Below are 16,740 nucleotides of genomic sequence, written 5' to 3'. Positions count from 1 at the left end.
ATGTTAATTGTTGGTTATTATTGATTATTGTGGTTGATGATGATTATTGAGAATTATTATTGTTAATAAGGAGTGTTGATATTGTTGATAAATGATGTGGATTAGAAATTTTTATAATGATGAATTGATGCTTGGATTGATAAGTGTTGAAGGATTTGATAAATTGGGGTATTAAGGTTTGGATGTTGTATAGTTGAATAATGATGGAATTTAGGAGCTTTGACATGATCTAGGTTGAATTTAGAAGTTGATGAATAATGATTTTGATGGTGTGGAATAGTAAAATTGGGATGTTATTCATGGTTGAGTTTGAGGAATGAGTTCTGTAGACTTTTGTGTTGTTTTGGTAGTGTTTGGATTGTGAGTAGTTTGGTTTTGAATCGAGAGATTTGGTAAAAGTGTTTTTGATAAAAATGGGATTTACGACAACTTTGGCGGATTATATATTGAGCTACATTTGTTGGAATTTATTAACTTTTGTATCAAATTAAAGATAATTCAAGGAGCTTTAAAATGGTATAGATTTCATGGAAATCAAAATTTTGTAGAAAAAGATATGATCGTTGGTGTCAGAAATCTAATTTTTGTGATGTTGCAAAAATTGTGAGATTTGGGTTGTGTGCTCATGCACACTGCCGTGTGTGTGCTCTGAACAGGGGCCATGTTTTTAATTTTGCATACGCACACCCTGTAATTTTTAGAAAACGTGGGTAGTCACACTTTGTTGTGCACGCACACACAGGGATATGCGTACTGTTTAGTGCGTTCGTACACTCTAGTGCGAACACACATTCTGTGAAATTTGCAAGTTGTGCACGTATCTATGTGTGCATAACATCGTGCGCAAGCACACGCTGGGAAGTGCATTCTGTTAAGGGCGTTTGCACGTATCTATGTGTGCATTTAAAATGAAAACTATTATTTTCTGTGCGTACGCACACCTCTATGCATAGGCACACTTTGTGAAAATTCTTCTGGGAGTGCGTACGCACAACCCTATCGTACGCAGACTACCTTGTTTTTCAAAGAAAACATTGTTTTTAATTATTTTACCTTCCTGGAAAGCTTGTAAACTTCTGTAATACTTGTTTAAAACCTTTTTGCCTGTTTTAGGGTCTTGAATCAAGAGAAAAAATAATAAATGAATAAAAGAAGTATTTTAGTTACGAGTTTAGAGCTGGTGACATAGGTTCTAGAAGGATTCTGTAATTTCTAGCTTGAATTGGTGAATGTTGAGTTGTGAATGCTTATAATGGATTTGAGAAATTGGAAACCGATTATGGTTTTGATGAGTTAAGAATTTGGAAAGGAATGATGAAATTATTGGATTATAAGGGAATGTGCAGGGCCTATATCCCTGGCGTGGCAGTTTTTCTGCTACAAGAGTGTGCAGGGCCTATACCCCGGGCATGACAGTTTTTTTGCTGCAAGATTGCACCAAGCACTATGTCCTTGGAATGATTCATGGTGAGACAGTTGTTGTTGATTCCTTCTCGGCCGCATGAGTCTGCAGAGCCTATATCTCTGGCATAGTAGATTGCTCTGTTACCTGAGTGCGCAGAGCCTATATCTCTGGCATGACAAGAAGGCTACATCCAGGAGGATGTGTCAGGTTGGCATTTATAGACAGACAAGTGATATCATGAGCCAATAGAACAGGCATTTATCATATGTTTTTTTGTTTTGCTTATCTTCGGTATGCCTAAATGAATCACATGTCTACTTGCTATTTGATTACTTGCTGTATATGTATATTACTTGTGGTTTACTTGTATGCATTATCTGTGTCTTCTACTAGGATTGAGGAGGCTTGGTAGGCAGTGGCGATGGGATCGCACGAAGGATAGATTGGTGAAGGCTGTGGGACATCGATGACTAGTATTAGTTAGAAATCCCTTAAGTGGATTCCCTTATTTATGGTTTAAGTTATTTATTTATTTATTTTTGTTAGGCTTGAATAACGGTATCGATGTGAAGTTCTAGGATTGCCTTTGGCATCCCGGAACCTTATATCTTATATATTGGGCACTGTTAACATAATGAATACCTCAGGTTCTCATTCCATACCTTGTTGTTTTTCAGATGCAGGTCGCAACCCACCTTGGTGAGTTGCTTGATGGTGACAAAGTGGAGGATCTTTATCATGTTTTGGAGTCTTTTGGTTATATTGATTAGTTCTCTCACTTTTGTTTTTACTTTTGCCTTAGAGGCTTACTTTGAGAGAAGTATATTGTACATGCTAGTTTTACTTTCAAAACTCCGTCTTTTTCTGTATATAACTAGTCGGCTTAAACTTCGCGAGCTTAGGCTAGTTCTTTATGACTATTATACTCTTACATCTATATATATTATATTATCTTGTATCTGTACCTTGTACCTTATGCTTTTTGTTTCATGTGAACGTTTTGTGCTTTTGAAACTGTTTTTGAGCTTATTTCCTCATCGGACTTCTAGAATTATTATTTCATTCTAGATATATTAATGTATAAGCCTTAGAATTGCCGTGACCTCTGATTAAACTTTGCTTTATGACATGAAAAACTAAGTTTATGGCAGAAATGGCTAACCTGGCTAATACCATGGAAGCGAATGCTGCTGCAACTTTGCAAGCTGTACAAAGGTTAGGTCAACTGACGGGGAACAAAAACAATAATGGAAATGGGAACATAAATGGGGAAGGAGATGGTAATGCCTTGGAGGTGCTCCGATGACTTTGGCTTCGTTTCTAAAAGTTATTCCACCGACTTTCAGAGGTTTGACCAACTCAACTAAAGCAAACAATTGGTTCCGAGTTATGTAGCGCGCACTACAGGCTCAACATGTCCAAGCTAACCAATACGTGGAGTTTCCTGCCTATCAATTGTTAGGAGAGACACAACATTGGTGGCAAGGAGAGTACCAGTTGCTACGACTTCCGAATGCAGAGATTCCTTGGTTTGTGTTTCAAACAGCGTTCCATAGGAAGTATTTTCGGGAGTCAGTGAGAGAAGCAAAGGAGATAGAGCTTATGCAGCTGAAGCAAGGTTCGTTATCTGTAGCCGAATACACTAGTAGGTTCGAGGAATTCTGTAGGTTCTCTAGGGTGCGTCAAGGTTCCCCGGAGTCCTATGAGAGTTGGAAATGTATTAAATATCAAGGAAGCTTGGAGGATAACATTATGACTACTGTGCCTCCTTTGGAGAATCGAATTTTTTCCAAGCTTGTGAACAAGGCAAGGGTTCTGGAGGACTGTGCCCAAAAAGTAACTGAGGCGAGAGAAAATTGTAGTCATACTGACAATCGAGCTCATGGTGATTACCTTGGATCAAGGGGACAAAACTTTAAGATAGATGGACACACTCCTCAGCATCTTCAAGGTCAAGGAAACTTCAGAAGGGACAACAATACTCAGTTCCACCAGATGAGAGAAGGTCGTCTATGTTATACTTGTGGGCGTCTTGGACATATATCCAAGTATTGCTGCTGTGGGAAGAACCGAGATGTGGGTAGGAATCAGCAACTGGGCCAAGCTTTCACTATGGATGCAAGGGAGGCGATGGAGTCGGAACCGCTAATGAGAGGTAAGCATATAAAGTTGTTATGATATGTTACTAGGACCCAATTGGCTTAGTTTTATCTTATGAAATGTTGTCGTAAGTTTAGTCGAACTTATAGATTCGTTAGAGGGACCAATGGATAAGGAAACTTTTGATGGATGTGGCTGAGTAATCTTGATTTTTAATGACAATAATCAGAGTGACGCAGCGAAAGGCAACAGGAAATATCAACACGGTAGGATGATGGTGCATGAAATGCTTTGACAATTTTTTGGGGTTGACAAAGTTGGTAGTAGAACGCTTCGTGGAGAGTGTGTAACGCGATTCAAATTTTAAGGGCAAAATTCTTAATTTTGAGGGGAGAAATGTAAGAACCGGCTTAACCTCTTTAAAAAAATAATAATTTAATTGCTCAAAATAGGTTCAAAAATATATAAATGATATTTTGAAAATAAAAAGGTGAAATTTGAATTCAATGAATTTTTCTGAGCTGGAAAATGTATCTTTTACGAAAGATTTTTGTAAAAATGTGTATCGGTTCTTAAGCTGGCAGTACCGGATCTAGTCTGTCTGGTACCGTATTTTGAGAAAAATAAGATTTTTGAAAATTTAATTTATTGTTTTGAAAGGACAAAAATAATTTACAATGTAAAACCGGACATTAATCTTAAAGGTTTTGGTTCAAATCAGAGCAAACGGACTAAAAATGCTAACGGGTTGGACCGAGACCGAACTGGGCCCAAGGCCAATATATATAAATCCATTAGTGAGCCAAATAAGCTCATTCCACCCCAAAATAAGAGAAAGGGGCACTGCTGCTGGGTGAGAGAAGGGAAGAAGAAGGTTACTATTCACACTCTCACTCTTTCGCTTGTAACTTGAGCTACGGAGCTTTGATTGACGAGTCGTTTGGGGCCGTTGATCTCACCGAGTCCGTCATTTCTAACTAAGTTTTTTTGTAAGAAATCAAAACTCAAGCTCCAATTTCCTGCCCTAGCTTTTGTGCGCTTTTGGTTATAGTTTTTGAATAGATTTTGTGATTTTGTTTGTTTAGCAATGATCTAACATTGGTATATTGTTGGGTTTTGCCCTTTATCTCGTTGAGTAAGGTAAAGTCTCACTAAACCCTTGTGTTTAGTGATTTTTGTGAACCTTAGTTTTTGATTTTGATATATATATAATCTTAGTTTGAGCTTTGGTGCTTGTTGGAGTTGCCTTGGCTTTTTTGAGGCTTGTGGGATCCAAGTTTTGGTGTGTTGTGCATATTGAGGATCGGCCAAGGTATAGTTTTGGTTTTTTTTATGTAATATGTAATGTTTATGGATACTTAGGCTAATAGACTTTAGGATAGGATTGAATTGATGTTAATTGTTGGTTATTATTGATTATTATGGTTAATGATGATTGTTGAGAATTATTGTTGTTAATGAGGAGTGTTGATATTGTTGATAAATGATGTGGATTAGAAATTTTTATGATGATAAATTGATGCTTAGATTGATAAGTGTTGAAGGAGTTGATAAATTGGGGTATTAAGGTTTGGATGTTGTATAGTTGAATAATGATGGAATTTAGGAGCTTTGACATGATCTAGGTTGAATTTAGATATTGATGAATAATGATTTTGATGGTGTGGAATAGTATAATTGGGATGTTATTGATGGTTGAGTTTGAGGAATGAATGGTATAGACTTTTGTGTTGTTTTGGTAGTGTTTAGATTGTGAGTAGTTTGGTTTTGAATTGATAGATTTGGTGAAATTGAGTTTTTCAGAGTTTTTGATAAAAATGGGTTTTAGGCCAACTTTGGCAGATCATATATTGAGCTACAGTTTTTGAAATTTCTTAAATTTTGTATCAAATTAAAGTTAATTCAAGGAGCTTTAAAACGGTATAGATTTTGTGGAAATCGAAATTTTGTAGAAAAAGATATGATTATTGAAAATTGGTGTCAGAAATCTGATTTCTATGACATTACAGAAATTGTGAGATTTGGGTTGTGTGCGCACGCACACTACTATACGTGTTCTCCGAACAAGGGCCATGTTTTTACTTGTGCGTATGCATACTATTGTGCACACGCACACCCTGTAATTTTTAGAAAATGTGGGTACGCACACTTTGGTGTGCATGCACACACAAGAATATACCTACTGTTGAGAGCGTTCGCACACTTTGGTGTGCACACATATTATGTGAAATTTTCAAGTTGTGCGTACGCACAACATTGTGTGCACGCACACGCTGAGAAGTGCATTCTGTTGAGGGCGTTTTCATGTATCTATGCGTGCATTTAAAATGAAAAGTTTTATCTTCTATGCATATGCACACCTCTATGTGTACACACACTGCCCTATTTTTCAAAGAAAATTTTGTTTTTAATTATTTTACCTTCCTGGCAAGGTTGTAAAATTCCGTAATACTTGTTCAAAATCTTTTTTCCAGTTTTAGGGTCTTGAATCAAGGGAGAAAATAATAAATGAATAGAAAGGGTATTTTAGTTACGAGTTTAGAGCCGGTGACATGGGTTCTAGAAGGATTATGTAATTCCTAGCTTGAATTGGTCAATATTGAGTTGTGAAGTATATGGTTGAAGAGATTTTCGAGAAATAGAAATGCTTATGATGGATTTGAGAAATTGGAAACCGGTGATGGTTATGATGAGTTGAGAATTTGGAAAGGAATGATGAATTTATTCGATTATATGGGAGTGTGCAGGCCTATATCCCTGGCGTGGCAGTTTTTTGCTGCAACAGTGTGCAAGGCCTATACCCCTGGCGTTACAGTTATTTTGCTGCAAGAGTGCAGCAGGCACTATGTCCTTGGAATGATTTATGGTGAGACAGTTGTTGTTGATTTCTTCTCGGCCGCATGAGTGTGCAAAGCATATATCTGTGGTGTAGCAGACTCCCTCTTGCATGAGTGTGCAAAGCCTATATCTTTGGCGTAGCAGATTTCTCTGGTACATGAGTGCACAGAGTCTATATCTCTAGCGTGGCAAGAAGGCTACATTCGGGAGGATGTGTCGGGTTGGCCTTTATAGACTGACAAGTAATATCACGAGCCAATAGGACATGCATTCATCATATGCATCTTCTATGTGTTTGTTTGCTTTGCATGTCTTCAGTATGCCTAAATGAATCACATGTCTACTTGTTATTTGATTACTTGTTGTATATGTATATTACTTGTGCTTTACTTGTATGCATTATCTATGTCTTCGATTGGGATTGAGAAGGCTCAGTAGGCGGTGGCGATTGGATCGCACGGAGGGTAGGTTAGTGAAGGCTGTGGGACAGCGGTGACTAGTATTAGTTAGAAATCCCTTAAGTAGATTCTCTTATTTATGGTTTAAGTTGTTTATTTATTTACTTTTTTTAAGCTTGAATAACAGTATCGATGTGAAGTTCTAAGATTGCATTTGGCGTCCCGAAACCTTACATCTTATATATTGGGCACTGTTACAATACTGAGAACCTTCGATTCTCGTTCCATACCTTGTTGTTATTTTTCAGATGCAGGTCGCAACCCACCTCGGTAAGTTACTTGATAATGACAGAGTGGAGGATCTTTATCACATTTTGTAGTCTTTGGGTTATATTGATTAGTTCTTTCACTTTTATATTTGCTTTTTTCTTAGAGGCTTACTTTGAGAGAGGTATATTGTACATGCTGGTTTTACTTTCAAAACTCCTTCTTTGTCTTTATATAACTAGTCGGCTTAAACTCTGCGAGTTTAGGCTAGTTCTTTATGACTATTATACTCTTACATCTATATATATTATATTATTTTGTATTTATACCTTGTACCTTATGTTTTTTGTTTCGTGTGACCATTTTGCGCTTTCGAAACTCTGTTTTTGAGCTTATTTCCTCATCGAGCTTCTAGAAATATTATTTCCTTCTGGATATATTAATGTATAAGCTTTAGAATTGTCGTTACCTCTGATTAACCTTTGCTTTATGGCATGAGATAAGTTTTAGGGTAAATAGGGTGTTACATGTATTACCATCATATAAAGTTGTGGGGGGCATCTGCCCCCATTAAATTATAGATAAAATAATAAGTATACATAGAAGTATATAATGTCTATTATATCATTGTATTTGTGGCATGTGTAACACCCTAACTTTTAGCACATCATGATAGTACTAAACGTTTGAGCACTACTTACCTCTATTCCTTTAATTATATACTATGTTTATTTAATATTGAACCTTCGTGAATATGAATAGAAACTCTCATTAAGAAACGAAAGGAGACTTTGTTTTAAACCACTTAATCACAAAAGTATATATATTCACACAGCTTTATATACATAGACTTATTTCAAAAAGTCTCAAATACAATTTCTACCCCTCTAAAAAATTAAAACAATAAATGACGAGGAGAAAATAAAATCTAAGAACTCAATTTGTAAACAAAATCTTTTATGCTCTTATAGTTCCGCACTAAGCCTTTGCACCTGTAGTTGAAAGGGGTGGAAATAGGGGGTAAGAACTGAGGAGTTCTTAGTAGGGTCGGGGTTAGAAGTTGAGTTCATTTTATATATACCTGGTCAGCAATAACAATCAACAAAGTACGAGCCAATTCAACAATTATAGAACAAAAACCCAATCACAAGCACACACAATCATAGAAAACACAATCACTAACAAATATGCTCAAACAAGTATGATGCATGTCTATCCCTAGTGCAGGTAATAAGCTCATCTATCGGTTTCGACCCGCTCCCGACGCAACTCGGCAACCTTTGTCTGAGTTTGGTTTCCAATGTCATAACTTCTGTAAGCAACCTCTGTCTTACAGGTGCGACTCTCTTGAGCCGATGTATGCGAACATAACCTCTGTAAGCAACCTCTGTCTTATAGGTGAGGCTCTCTCTAGCCAATGTATGTAGCGATAACCTCTGTAAGCAACCTTTGTCTTACAGGTGCGACCATCCCCTGGATTGGCCGATGTATCTCTAGAAGCAAACCTCGGCAGACTCGCCACCATATCTCTACTCGTTTTTAGCAGGTACATAATCATCTTAGCTCATTCTTTCTTTCGTTTCTTTTATTCCTACTCTCTGCTCTCTTGTGGCAGAGGTTCTTTAGAATCTTTTAATCCTTTCTCTCTACTCTTCTGTGGCAGATGTTTTCTTTAATATTTTTCTTTCCTTTTCTTTTCTTTCTTCTTCTTTCTTTCTTATTGTTCATAATATAAATCATCCTCACATTGTTCCCTTACTTTTTCCTAAGTGTCTTATGAAAAAGAATTATAAAGTTCTTTAATTAAGTCTGTGTTCTCTAAAGCTTTTAGGATTATTTTACTTGCTTGCTTACTCATTAATATTACACATTATAATATTCTTACAAAATAATATCTTTGATAAATACTAATTATAATAATAATTTTTTTAATCTAAATAAATAATTTTAAAGAAGTATTTAAAATAATATTTATAATCTTCTTTTAAAACTTAGTTTAAAAAACCTTATTTTTAAACTTTTATTAATTACTTTCTAAATCACGAAATTTTTAATATTCTAGTTTTAACTTCGATATTTTATAAAATTATATTTGAACCCCCACTTATTTTTATATTTATAAAAACAACCCTGGTCTTTTACAAAATACCTATTTTTACCCCTTTAAAAATACAATTTAATTACTAATCTTTCTCTTATATCAAAACCGAAACCCTTAACCATTTCCTCTCAAAATATTACTTTTATTTTAATCCGTTCTCGAGTTTTTCGATTACCGATTCTTCGTAACTTTTAATTTAATCCCTCGGCCATCAAATCTCACCAAATTTATACTTTATTTTAACCGATATTCCAGTCCAAAATTCACCAAAACACCCTAGCTTGCCGTTCATATATAGCCGAACCAACAAATCACAATCAACAATAATAATTCAACCAAATTAACTCATTCAAACTCAAACAATAATCAACTAAATCAACATTCACTTATCAAATTTACATTTAATTATTATAAAGTTACCAAACCCTACCTCCGTACGAAATTAAACAAACGGGACCTTCGGAAAAAATTTTTGACTGAACTGCTGAAGAAGAAAATGTCAGGAATCGTCTGTGTCTCCTAAAATTCCAATTGGCGAAACTCAAGGAGAAGAGGAGTTACATCACCATCAACTTCTACCAGACAAAAGTGATGTCAACATGTAATAAAAGAAGATACGAACATTTTTATTAAATTAGATTTTTTATTTATTTATTTTTTTCATTAAACAGGAGGGCCAAATGCACAAAACAAAAGCCAACTATGTTGGTACTACTCTCACACTCTTCCTTCTACCTTTGTCATCAGCAAGGAGAGGCATCAGAAAAGGGGGTGGAGCAGTAAAACAGAGAAGGCTGGTCGAGATTGACTGAGCTTGCTTTGCCAGTGCATCAGCACAAAAATTAGCTTTACGAAATATGTGCTTAAACGACACATAAGTCATTTGGCTGTGGAGATCCTCAATGGCCCTAATCAGAGAAAGCGTATGATGGTGGCTACTAGATGACCCATCAATTAGTTTTGACGCACAGGAAGAATCAGTCTCTATCTGTAATCTGTTGATTTCCAACTCCACTGTTAGCTTCATTCCGATGTAGATGGCCCAAATTTCTGCAAATGTTATGGTAATTCTTCCAATTTTCATCATGAAGCCCGCCACGAGGTTACCATCTCCATTACGAAGGAGGCCGCCGCAAGTTCCAGAACCAGCGGGTTGGATGACTGAGCTGTCAACATTTAGTTTTATGCACCCATCCACTGGAGGTTCCCAACCGACAAGGTAAGCTTTAGTGGGGTTGAGTTTTTTTTTTTCTGCTCTCAATGAGGTTTATCATATTGTTTTATTGCTCTTCCAAATAACTAGGAAGATTATGCACATGAAGGCTGGTAGAAATTTCCGAATTAAAAATTAAATCATTTCGGGCTTTCCAAATATTGTTGCAGATAGTAACAAAGAGGGTGGGCCAAGGAGTCCCACTAATTTTTCGAGTGATCTTGAAGAGATTTATCTTTAGCCAATCTTGTAAAGGTTGATTAAAGAAACCTCGGGAAAGAGCACTGATTGACCTGCTAGTCCAAACACTGTGGGAATAGGGACAGTCGCGCAGCACATGGAGCAGAGTCTCTTCATGATCCGGACATCTGGGGCAACTTCCAACCATGGTAAGACCTCTTGTCTTTCTCTTAGCATTTGTAAGAAGAGCATTATGGTAGATTAACCAAGTGAAAGCTCTTAATCTTTGAGAATTTTTAATTTTCCAAGACAATTTGAATTTTATGTCTGATTCTCCATCTCCACTGTATTAAGTAGAATATGCTGATTTGATAGAAAATTCTCCATTAGTAGAGGATAACCAGCTAATACAGTCCGCACCAAGAGAGTAGTGAGGAGCTTTTAGCGTGCGAATCATTTCAGAAATATCTTCAGGGAAATAGCTGTTTATCATCTCCCAACTCCACTCCCCATCCCCATTAGTAAAACTTGAGAGCTTCTCGGCTATTTTATCTGCAGCGATAGAGCATAAAGATACATCTTTTATGCTGGTAATTCTTGGAACCCAATGATCAGTCCAAACTACAATAGATTGTCCATCCCCAATTCTCCAGATCAAATTCTTTTGAAATTGGTTCCAGACTTTCACGATTCCTTTCTAAGCGTTTGAGCAGTTAGCTTTTTGATGGAATTTGGAAATCAAGTTCTCACCACAAACGTACTTGGCTTTGAAAATTTTAACCCACAACTTATCAAATTTCATGAGTCCCAAGCGAGTTTCATGAGAAAAATGTTATTTGTTTCTTGAGCTCTGTGAATGTCTAACCCGCCTTGATCTTTCGGTTTACACACGGTGTCCCATCTTAGAGGGTGAATTTTCCTATCTTGATCACTTGAACCCCAAAAGAAGTCCTGATAAATTTTATCAATCTTGTTGCAGATTTCGATCTGAACCTTCATAGTTTGCATAACATAGCTTGGAATAGAAGATAAAACGGATTGAACAAGCGTTGCTCTTCTTGCCATGGATAAGGTCTTCATGTTCTAGCTAGAGAGTTTGGCTTCCATCTTGTCAATGATATGTTGAAAATGCTGTTTACTACACTTCTCGTGGGTCAACGGAACACCTAAGTATTTTCCCAAATTGCTAGTGAGGGGAATCCCTAGTTCTTGGCTAAGCTCTTCTCTGATATTGTGGTTCACATTTTTGGAAAAGAAAACGCACGACTTATTGAGGCTGACTTTTTGTCCTGAAGATTCATAGAAGATTTTTAGTGCCTCCTTGACAACACCAACTTGGTCTCGGTTAACTTGCGCAAAAAGGACTATGTCGTCTGCAAAGCAAAGATGAGAAAGATTAGGGCTATTCCTAGACAACTTTATAGGTTTCTATTTTTTATTTTCAATAAAAGAAAGGATAAGATGTGATAGTCTTTCAACACAAAGTACAAAAAGATAGGGTGAGAGGGGATCTTCCTGTCTTATTCCTCTGGATGGCATGAAGGCCTCAAAAGTTGATCCATTTCAAAGAAGGCTTATGCTAGGAGATGAAATACAGAGATTAATGAGCGTGACGATTTCCTCCGGCATTCCAATATCCCTAAGCATGTCAATAATAAATAGCCAGTTTAATCTATCATATGCTTTCTCCAAATCTATCTTTATGACCATAAGTCCTGTGCCTCCATTCCTGGTCCTCATAGTATGAACAACTTCTTGCGCAACTAAAATATTATCCGCACTAACTCTACCTAGGACAAAGATAGCTTGGGTATTAGCAATCAAACTGTTCAAGTGAGGTTTTAATCTGTCAACAATAATTTTAGTAACAATTTTATAACACATATTACAGAGACTAATAGGCCTAAAATGAGTAAAATTTTTAGGAAAATGGGTCTTAGGAATAATAGAGATAAGAGTTCGGTTGACGTGAGCTATATTCTCTGGCTCTCTAAAAATCAATTTTATTCACTCAGTAAGGGACTCAGCCACAATGTTCCAAGAATGTTGAAAAAACTTGGCAGGAAGCCCATCGCTTCCTGGAGCTTTCCAACTTCCCATATTAAAGACTGTCAGCTTTATTTCCTCTATTGTGACTTATTTTACGAGTTGTTGCTTTCCTTCCTCTGAGATAGTGGGGAATCGACCTGCAATAGAAAACATAGGCAAATCATGATTATATTGATCAGGTGAATATAAAAATTTGAAAAAAGAGGCTCCCATAGTCTTAAGAGTATCCACATCTTCAATCCAACATCCCTCATCATTCTTTAGAGCAAGGATTTTGTTTTTCCGTCTTCTTCCGCTGGCTTTCTGATGAAAGTACTTAGAATTCTTATCGCCAAAATTTATCACATTACATCTAGACATTTGTTGCCAATAGCTTTCCTCCTGAATAGTAATAATCTCATACTCCTTCCAAATATCCTTTGGTAGCTTTTCTAAGAAAGGATTCGTATTGAAAGAGAGGCTGCAATTAATACCATCTAGCCTTGTAAAAAGCCTACGCTTCTTTTGAAAAATATGGCCAAAAGTGTGGATATTCCAATATTTGGCATTTCTCACAAAAGCTGAAATATTATCCAAAAGGTTTCCTTATTTGTCCCAACTCTGTTCCACCAGATTATTGTAATCTTCATGAGTTAACCAAGGTGCCAGCAAGCGGAAAAGTCTCTCCCCTCCTTGGACCGTGGCGATGTTGAAATCGAGGAGAAGTGGTAAGTGGTCAGACTTGAGCTTTGGAAGGTGTCTAACCTCTGCTGTCGAAAATAAACTACAAAAATCAATGTTACAAATGAATCTGTCCAGTCTTCTCTTGACCTTTCCTCTCTACCAAGTGTATGGTGGGCCAGAGAAGTCTAACGAGTTTAAATTACAATTTCTCATGCAACTAATGAATCTGTTGGTATCTTGTAAGAGGTTAGAATTCCCCCGGGTATCATCCAAAGTGACAATCGAGTTAAAATCCCCTCCAAGACACCAAGGGCCATTAATTTCCATAGCTAACTCTTCTAACTTATTCCAAAGGCTACTTCTATTCCTTACATGAGGGTTACCATAAATAGAAGAAAGCCACTATGATTTCCCTTGTTTATATCTAACTTTCAACTGCACAAACTATTTCTCAATGATCTCAGGTTTGATATTCCAAAGAGACTTGTTCCAAAGGCACCAAATGTCTCCCGCAAAACCATCAGCGTCACTAATACACCAGGAATCGAACCCTAGCTTCTTGATAGTAACTTCCGCTTTATGTCCTAAAATATGAGTTTCTAGTAGAAAAATTAAGTTAGCATGATATCTATAAACAAGGTCTTTAATGATAAAAGAGAACCCCTTAGAGGTAGTTCTTCTGCAATAACAAGAGATAATATTCATGATAACAAAGGGATAAGGATAAGAAAAGTCCTCCTGAAGAAACCAGGAATTTAAGCATTCATAGGCCTGTGGTCAGGAGAAACAAGCTCCTTCTTTCTCTCAAGAGTTGAGGCAACTCCTTTTTGGGATTGGACTTCCATCATGCTTTCGTCCAAGTTTAGTTCTCTTGGGTCTGGTGGCTCCTATAATTCACCAGCACCCTGCTGTCCATAGGCTCTTCCACCCATGAATTTTGATATAAGGGCAGTGGTGTAGGGGTCAGAAAGGTCAATGATGTTCAGGTGTGACTCCTATTTGCTTTTAGCAATTTCTTTGTTTAATCTGAAAAACTGGCTCCAGTAATCTTGATGTTTGACTTCCTTCTCTTTTGAAAAATTTTTATGCTCATGTTGAGATTCTAACTTATTTGGTTTCAAACCTGGTTCAGCCTTCTATTTCTCCTTTGTTTGATAATTTTGATTTGGTTTATTCTGTATTTTCTTGCTTATGTCAGCATCCTTCTCCTTAATGATGGTGATGGCTTGTTTCTGTTTCTGTGCAGATCTTGCATTATTTGGGTGATTATTCTGTTTGATATGGACCTGCGTGTAATTTCTTTCCTTTTCCATATTTGGTTGGCTAATTTTTCCTTCGTTGTGGGCCTGCTGACCCTCTCTTCCTTGATATTCCTCTGCCAAGATCTGAAATCTGGATACACTTCCACCTTCCTTTTGAAGTATGCCCCATTTTCAGCTTATTCCTTCTTTGACTTCTTTGTCTCATTATTTAAAGTAGATTCTTTCCCCTTTTTGGAAATGTTCTTTGGGATTTCAATGCCTGGATTCTGATTCGGTGTGATTAATTGCTCTTTCCTATTTTGTTAATTCTTGCCATTAATGGTTTCCTGATTTTGCTCCTTTTCCTTTTCAGCATTTGCCGTTAATCCTCCATCTCCACTAACCGCCGCCGCTGCCACCGTGGGGCTGTCACCTGGTGATTCCTGACATTGTTCAAGCTTGTGACCGTATCTCCCGCACTTGAAATAAATTTGATGAAGGCCCTCGTATTCGATGTGAAATTCTTTTCCCAAAGCTGAAAAAGAGGGAACTAACTTGTTCCTTAGATCAATCTCAACGCAGATACGAGCAAATTTTTCTCTAAAGTGGATGGAGGTTAATTCATCAATTTTGAGCATTGTACCCAAAGATTTTTCAACCTTTCAGAGAAAATATTTGTTGTACAGCTCTACTGGTAAATTAGGAATTCGTACCCACACAGCAATTTTCTCCTCTATCAACATCAATCACAGCCTTTGCTTTGGCTAGGAAGGGTCTGCCAAGGATGATGGATTCATCCATGCATTTCCCAGTCTCTAGGACTATGAAATCAGTAGGGATGTAATGGTCTTCAACCTTCACCAGAACATCCTCTACCATTCCATAGGCTTGTTTTCTTGAATTGTCTGCCATCTCTAGCGAGATTTTTGCAGCTTGTACCTCAAAGATCCCTAGCTTCTCCATTACAGAGAGAGGCATGAGGTTTACACTTGACCCTAAGTCACACAAGGCCTTTTTGAAGGTCATGGTGCCTATGGTACAAGGTAGTGAAAACTTCCCAGGGTCCTGTCTCTTTTGAGGCAGTTTCTGCCTAGACAAGTCATCCAGTTCTTTGGTGAGCAAAGGGGGTTCATCCTCCCAAGTCTCATTTCCAAATAACTTGTCATTCAGCTTCATGATTGCTCCAAGGTGTTTAGCAACTTGCTCTTCAGTGACATACTCATCTTCTTCAGAGGAAGAATACTCATCAGAGCTCATGAATGGCAGAAGTAAGTCCAATGGAATCTCTATGGTCTCATTTTGATGCTCAGATTCCCATGGTTCCTCATTGGAGGTTAGTGGACGTCCATTGAGGTCTTCCTCAGTGGCGTTCACTGCCTCTTCTTCCTCCCAAAATTCGGCCATGTTGATGGCCTTGCACTCTCCTTTTGGATTTTCTTCTTTATTGCTTGGGAGAGTACTAGGTGGGAGTTCAGTAATTTTCTTGCTCAGCTGACCCACTTGTCCTTCCAAATTTCTAATGGAAGACCTTGTTTCAGTCATGAAACTTTGAGTGGTTTTGATCAAATCAGAGACCATGGTTGCTAAGTCAGAGTTACTCTGCTTAGAACTCTCTATCTGTTGCTGAGAAGATGATGGAAAAGGCTTGCTATTGCTAAACCTGTTTCTTCCACCATTATTATTGTTGAAACCTTGTTGAGGTTTCTGTTGATCCTTCCATGAGAAATTTGGATGATTTCTCCATGAAGGATTATAGGTGTTTCCATAGGGTTCTCCCATGTAATTCACCTCTTCCATTGAAGGGTTCTCAGGATCATAAGCTTCTTCCTCAGATGAAGCTTCCTTAGTACTGCTTGGTGCATTTTGCATTCCAGATAGACTTTGAGAAATCATATTGACTTGTTGAGTCAATATTTTGTTCTGAGCCAATATGGCATTCAGAGTGTCAATCTCAAGAACACCTTTCTTCTGACTAGTCCCATTGTTCACAGGATTCCTCTCAGAAGTGTACATGAATTGGTTATTTGCAACCATTTCAATCAGCTCTTGAGCTTCTGTAGGCGTCTTCTTCAAATGAAGAGAGCCTCCAGCAGAACTATCCAAAGACATCTTGGACAGTTCAGAGAGACCATCATAGAAAATACCTATGATGCTCCATTCAGAAAGCAACATACTTGAATTGTTGAATCAACAGAAAAGGCAACATAAAAGGCAACATACTTGAATTGTTGAATCAAATCATTAATTGATAGCAAGTATCTTTGAAAAAGGAAAGAAATTGATTT

The sequence above is a fragment of the Arachis hypogaea genome, chromosome 7 (assembly GCF_003086295.3).
Source record: "Arachis hypogaea cultivar Tifrunner chromosome 7, arahy.Tifrunner.gnm2.J5K5, whole genome shotgun sequence".
NCBI classification, from domain to species: Eukaryota; Viridiplantae; Streptophyta; class Magnoliopsida; order Fabales; family Fabaceae; genus Arachis; species Arachis hypogaea.
The sequence above is the reverse complement of the archived record's forward strand: the minus strand, read 5'-3'. Positions refer to the sequence as shown.